The sequence below is a fragment of the Atta colombica genome, unplaced genomic scaffold (assembly GCF_001594045.1).
Source record: "Atta colombica isolate Treedump-2 unplaced genomic scaffold, Acol1.0 scaffold163, whole genome shotgun sequence".
NCBI lineage: Eukaryota > Metazoa > Arthropoda > Insecta > Hymenoptera > Formicidae > Atta > Atta colombica.
In genome coordinates this window covers 3,036,088-3,043,579 of record NW_017259254.1, presented here as the reverse complement: position 1 = coordinate 3,043,579, position 7,492 = coordinate 3,036,088, and the positions used below count along the sequence as shown (strand labels likewise).

General features: G+C 31.6%; 1 protein-coding gene across 1 annotated transcript in view; it reads left to right on the top strand.

Annotated features, from left to right (window-relative positions):
• Positions 1-5,627: 5,627 nt before the first annotated feature.
• LOC108685986 (UNC93-like protein) overlaps positions 5,628-7,492 on the top strand; it is a 48,918-nt gene continuing 47,053 nt past the window's right edge. Inside the window, exon 1 of the mRNA XM_018191009.1 lies at positions 5,628-6,077. The gene's annotated coding sequence lies outside the window, so the exon portion shown is untranslated. The remainder of the gene's footprint in view (positions 6,078-7,492) is intronic.

The window sequence follows — 7,492 nt, the reverse complement described above, 5'->3', positions numbered from 1 at the left end:
ATATAAGAAATGGGATATTTTAAAAAGACTTGCTTTTTAAAATGACTACAGACAAGACTTCACTTGAAATAATTTGCATATTTCTGTTATGAAGCTTATTCTCGCAAATCGGACAAGTATAACGAAGCGACAACCATTTTACACGACTCCTTCACGTGGTTGCAGCCGTATTGAGAGCGTAGAGCATAACTTTCGTTGTCTCTCATTGTTGGCACGCAGCTATTGTTCGATAACTCACTAAACGAAGTGTCTTATTACCTCGTCAAATGGCAAATCCATCGTTACGGCGAAATCGAATGTGCAACAAGAGACGATTTATCATTGAGATATCACTTACGATACATTCGTGAATATGAACACTTCGATTCTTCCGTTTTACGGATAATTTTGAATATTGATTGTTCTTATAGACATTTATTTTCTACAATTATAAATATATGAAAACGATATTTTTTACTTATGATTAATTTATAAGTAAATCGTTTGACTTTAAAACTTATTAATGTACAAAATTGTGAAAAATAAATACTTTATCACAAAAATTTAAAACATTTTCAATTACACTGTAAACTTTAATAATTTATATATGAATTTACAAATTTATATATAAATATTTTAATTTTATTATTAAGAACTAATTTTTGAAGAACTCAAAATTCGAGATATTTTCATGAGAAAACAGTTTGAGTATTATTAATAATATTATTTGAATAATAATAAAAGCAAATTATTTTTTATTGTAACTCGATTTGTTTGTAACTTTACTTTTGTAACGACTTTATTGTAACTAGCAAGAGAAACTGACTCATCCAGTTGTACAACGCAGTTGTGTAGTGATCGATAATCGCGGGTAATGCACCGGACGCATAGTACAATATGCGAATGATGAACGAGCTTGCCAAAAATTTGTCAAGGATATTCAGATGTCCATCTTTACAATTCTATCTTCGGACCTCGGATTATTAAATTCCGATTAAAAATTGCATTTCGAAGGACAGTCGATTACTAAGCTACAAATACATATTTGGTTGTACACTCGACCACACAATGCGTGATTCAGCTAGCAAGAGAATATTATGGTGTTATTTATGCGAAATTTCTTGAATATCATTTCACTCATTGCCACTAAACCCTTGTCCTTCCTTCAGATTGACTTATAACTGACTGCTGATAAATTCAGAGTAATTCTCAAACAGTAGTTTATTTAAATAGCGAAATTTTACCTGGCGACAATAATATTTTTTTATGATTGTTTGCGCTGTGACATTGATGTAACACGACACATTCTGGCTGTTATTCACAATGCTAACTTGCACAGCGACAATGACAACATAAAAAATTAAATTAGTGCAGCCGATGAGCATAGATAGCTAAACATTAGCCAAAAATGTATATTTTTTTGGCGGTTGGTTTGAAAAACGTCGTGGAGAAAGTATTGTTTGTTCGATCGTGCGATAAATAGAATCGCAAATATCTTATTCTGTTTCAACTTCATTCAGTGAAAGTCGTCAATTGCGATAACATAAAGGATATAACTGCCATTTGTAATTAACACTTTGAATTCCGGAACTAATCGACTAAAAGTAGAATAACCCATAAAAAGATGTGTATTATTATATAATGTATATTATTCGATTGTATTATTTCAGTATTATATAAGTCCCTTAATTGACAAGTGACATAAGTCCAAAATTAGGAAAAATTTGTTATAGCAGTAGAAAGTATTAAGAATATTTGTTTTATTAATTTAATTTACTTTTCTTTTTTTTATATTCATAAAAAATAAAAATCAATTTTACATCATAAATAAAGTGACCGTAAAAAAAGCTGAATTTAAGTCACTATTCCAGCTTTTTTTATGGTCACTTTTATGGTTACTTATGATTAAAATTGATTTTTATTTTTTATAAATATAAAAACAAAATAAAAATAAATTAAATTGGCAGATAAAACAAATATTCTTAATACTTTCTACTTCTATGACAAACACATTTTTCCTAATTTTGGATTTATGTCACTTGTCAACTAAGGGACTCATATGTAATTTTTTTAATTGTAAGACTTATTCTTATAAAATTGGAATTTATAGCAATTTTATGTAATTAAAAAATTATATACATGGCATGTTATAATGTGAAATATTTTTATAGTAATTTTATTTTCTTGTTCTAAGTTTTTTCATTACAAGATCTTAGATTTTTAGAAATAGAAACTGAAAGACTTCTCAATAAAGTTAAATACGGTTACTTTCGGCCGATTAAAATTACAAGCGTTTAAAGAGCGATTCTTGATACGATACCGCACGGCAACAACTAGAAAAAGACAAAGAAAGGTAACAACCAAGGAGAAGTGGTGTATGCGTACGAAGCCAGCATGTAAAATAAGTGATTCTTTCACCTTGCACTTTTCATGGAAAAAACCGATGACATTTGACCATTTCACGTACGTTTTACGTGCGGTTAAGAGTCAGCTTCACCTTCTTTCTGACATATTCTGTGCGTTTGACACGTGCTAGGTATCGCTATATCAAAAATAACTTTTGTAACAATTGAAAATAGAACGAAATTAATACCTTTCATGTGTAATTCTTGTCTGACCGAAATAAAAGGAGCTCGATTCTTACATGGGAGCCACGTCATTGAATAATAACTACGTTATAGCAAACGATAATGAACGCGTACGGTTGACAGCAGATCACTATGCTTAGGGAAACGTTACGAAACTACCAGAAAATAATAAATAATGATATGTGAGCAACTATCGAATATATCCTATTAAAATGCGCATTAATGTCACATCCGAAGTCATATTGTATGATATAATTACCAATAAATAATTTTTTTTAATTAAAATTTATTACCAATTAACTATTTATTAAAACTATTAAAATTGATAATTGTGTATAAAAAAATATAATTAAAAAGAATATTTATTTCACAAATATTTACATATGTATAATGGTTTCTTTAATGACATCGTACAAGCATTTTTCACGTTTGTATATACAATAATAACACACACATACGCACGCACGCACGCACACACACATACACGCACGCACACACACATACACACATACACGCACGCACACACACACACACACACACATACACGCACGCACGCACGCACACACACACATACACGCACGCACGCACGCACACACACACACACACACACACACACACACATAGCGTATTATTTTTGACAATATATTGTATATATATATATATGTAGTTAAGATAATTGATGCACGCATTCGTCTATCTATTCGTCTATCTTAATGTAATTTGCTTTCACGAATTTAAAAGTAGGGGAAACGACAGCCTATCAAAGTTACCTGATGATACCTCAGATCGTCTTTGTGTGACGTCATCTAGTAACGAATCTTCAAGTACTGTCTCGACCAGGATTCTGCGAGTATTTGCGCGGCCGCGACAGACGATGCAACTCGCGATTGGCGAATGCAATTTCTGAAGTGCATTCGCGTTGCGGCATCGCCAATAACGGGAAAATCTCTCTTCGCAGACATATATATATATATATACATATATATGCAATATATGATTAACTAAAAAACGAATTGTGTTGTCGTGTAAAGATCCGGTGAACTTTAATCCTTTTTCGAATCAGCAGTAGAAACTTGCCTTATTGGGCACTCGTCGTAACCTTTTCGAGAAACTGGTATGTCTTTTCGTCACAATGTCTACTATTGTCGTACTTTTGCGTGATTAATGACCGAATCGTCATTAATCGCACACAATTTTATTTTAACAATTTTTGATATTTCGATCCTAGCGATAAAATCTATTACATTTATGTAAAATATTTATTTAAATATTTATTATACCTTCGGAGTACTTATTTATTAAATATTTATTAAATATTATACCTTACTTCATGTACATTGTGAAAAAATTGTATGAACTTGTATGAATATTTTTAACAACAATATATTTTCAAATATGTTCCATTTTCTTAGAATTTGTTTTAAATATATTATTGCGAGATCGTCTCGAGTGATTTTTAATTGCTGAAACATCATATCATTTTCATTATATTTTATTATGTTTATAGTCACGCAACATGTGATATATAAGTATGTAATTTGCTAAAAATAGCTCAACACTAATAACGTGGCTTGATTATTATAATTATTTATTGTTAACATCCGAGCAATGTCTATTGCTATGCTGGCTGGTCGTTTTGTTGAAAGTAATCTATATGCTAAGGAAAAAGTTTTCCATCGCTGGAAAAACACAGTGACCCAGTGACACGTGAAACACGGTTATTTTACCGGTGTAGAACTTTCGTTTTTCTATTCGTGAAAGTGTGACGTTTATTGTTTAATTACCAGAATTAATGGAAAAACTTTTCCCTTTTTTTAAAAATTCTCACGACATTAAACTTCACATTCAAACAGACCGATGTAAGCATATATTCAATTATATCTTATGACTTATTATTTTCCGCTTGATGCTTCATACAATGAAGCAGTTTCCGAAGGCAACTATAAGACATTTATATGTTACATCAATCGTCTTTTCGATTGCCTGAATTATTATGGATTATTTATATGTTTAATGTATCGTGTACATTTAACACTAAAACATACATTACAATTGTATATGAAAAATATGCAATTGATATGCACATCTGTGCTTTTTATTTATATACGATTACTTATATTATACTATTTATATACTGAATAGCCACAAAGACTTCGAATATTGGAATTAAACTAAGGAAAACGATGACTCCAAAACTGCAGTCGAAAAAAATTATTAATTATAAAGTTACATAACATTGAAAATAATTTTTATAAATACAAATTTTATATATTGTGTAAATAGGTTGGATTTTATATATATATTTTTTTTTTCTGAGATAATTTTATGTTAAAATCTGAAATGGGAAAGAATTAATAAAATTTAATGGAATCATAAAAAAGATTAAAAAATGAATAAATATAAATACTGTTAAAATAAATACTGTTAAATCCATAATATTAAACATTGCTATTGCACATGCTATTTGAGTTATTTTTAATCATTTCTAATCAGTATTGCTTATACTCAATACATGTCATTAATTTAATTGAAACAATGAAGTTAAACAATTTAAGAAAATGTATTACATCTGAAGAAAATGTATTACATCTGATTCAAATTTCTTATTATTTACCAAATGCATATGTTAATGAGACGGTGTTTACTTTGAAATTAAACACAAAAATGGATTGTTTTACATTTTGACATAAAAGTTAAAAATTAACAAAATAATATTTAATTTAAGGATTGGGTTATCATTGCTCCTTTGATATCTAACAGTAAAAGAGAAGTGATGGGAGAACACAATGGGTGTACACACAATTTTTTATGCGTATGCAAAATTTACACGCACGTGCATACGTGTCTCATGGGGGCTATCTATTCGGCGACACGACACGGTGAGTGACACAGAGGAAACATATAGAGGAGACAAAACTGAGAAAGAGAAAGAGAGGGTTTTGAGGAGATGGAGAAGTGGAGGAAGAGGAGGAGAAGAAAAGGGAGGTAGGGTAGGAGCAAACGAAGGTGCACCGTGCGTCGCATGTACACTGTACAGAGAGAAAACGACGGCCGCGACTCGCGTGTATACGAATCCGCGGAGCCGAGAATCGGCGAACCAAGAACCGAACGGCGAACCACTCACCGATTCCAAAGTCCGCCGACAGTCAGGCAGGTTCAGTTGTCTCCGAACCCCCGAACTGTTCGGACGCGTTTTCCAGAATTTTTCATCCCGCAACGCGTTCGCGAACACGTTCTTCGCACGCGATTCGCAATCTTTGATACACGCCACTATTGAAATACCTCGAAAATTCGGTTCGATCGGAGATCGAATCGAATCGATTCGCGAGACAATTCATTCATCCAACGTTACGAGAACGAGGCTAGCCACGGCTGTCAACGTAGAGTTTCCTACCCTCTGCTGCGTCGATAGAACAACCCCTCGCGAGAACCAACCACCTGTCTCTCTGTTCACCGAGACGAAGGGGAACGCAAGATCGTCGCTGATTCGAACGATCGATCTGCTAAGACGTGAGTATTGTGACGAAGAGGATTCATGGGGTTGCTTACGAAAGGGGTGGTTTTTCGCCAACTGTACTGAACTTTTTGTATGCGCTATTACGTGCCACACGCGCGATCGCTACCAATAGGTTTTAACCGGACGAAAGATAATTCTGTTTCGCGTTTAGAAAGTAAAGATGCCAAAGTGGGGATCAAATCCGCGATGGAGAACGAGAATACGGATAACGAGTATCCATTATTAGACGGCTGATATGAATGTGCAAAATCAGGTTATTGAAACATTTCGCAATGGAACCGAACCACGCAATGTGACGATAATGAAAATTATTTCATTTTGTTTAAGTCACAATGAAAAATTACGAATTTGAATTTTTGCAAATCTCAATACAAATATTTTTATGTAAAATACTTTTATATAAAGCTATCTATTATGTGTCATTTATTGATGCGTATATATTATCGCTTTTTTAGTTTATCGAAGAAATATAAAAGCAGCAAATAAAACATATTTGTATCGTTTTGTAAATCGCAATATAAAGAGAAGTAAAAATAAATTAAATTATGTATATAAGTAATCTTTGTATATATAACTTTTTGTGACTTCTTATTCGTAATTATTAACGTAAGTAATTAGTGACAGATGGATTTAAAAGATAATACATATCATTTTTGTGATCATTTATTTTATACAAGCGTGAAAATAATATTTTCTGAAAAAATATCGTGCATGGTATAGGATTAAAAAGGATCTGATCGATCTATAGAAAAAAATTCGTACGTAGTTTTATATCTTGGACGGTTTATATGCACGTCCAATCGCAAGCAGTCGCGATACTTGGACGCGCTTCGTTTCAGTGATGTGGAGCTACAGTTGCTCCAAGATATAACACACACTCGATACTAAGGAAATGTAATATAGCTGTTGCGCTTATTCTACGCGATTGTTTCGGAGTAGTCTTTTGATAACGAATAGATAAACCTTCTTCATTTTACGATCGTTTATATCGAATTGCATAATTTAGATCGTGTTGCTTTTAACTTCATAATGCATAAGATCGTTACATCCTCAAGATTTCTATAAGAGGATTATTGCATCTACATTGTTATATTTATAATGATTATAAATGAATCACATTAAATATTAATTTTATAATTAAAATAAAGATATATATATATATATATATACATATATACATATATACATATATTTACATATATTTTTTATACATACATATATTTTTTAAATATAGCATTCTGTAAAAAAATATATTTGCAAATTTGTAAAGAAATGATTTTTTAATTTCTTTGAGATATTTTATTAATTACGGAATTTTAATTTAATATGTGTGTGTGTGTGTGTGTGTGTGTGTGTGTGTGTGTGTGTGTGTGTGTATGTGTGTGTATGTGTGTGTGAAAATCTTAAT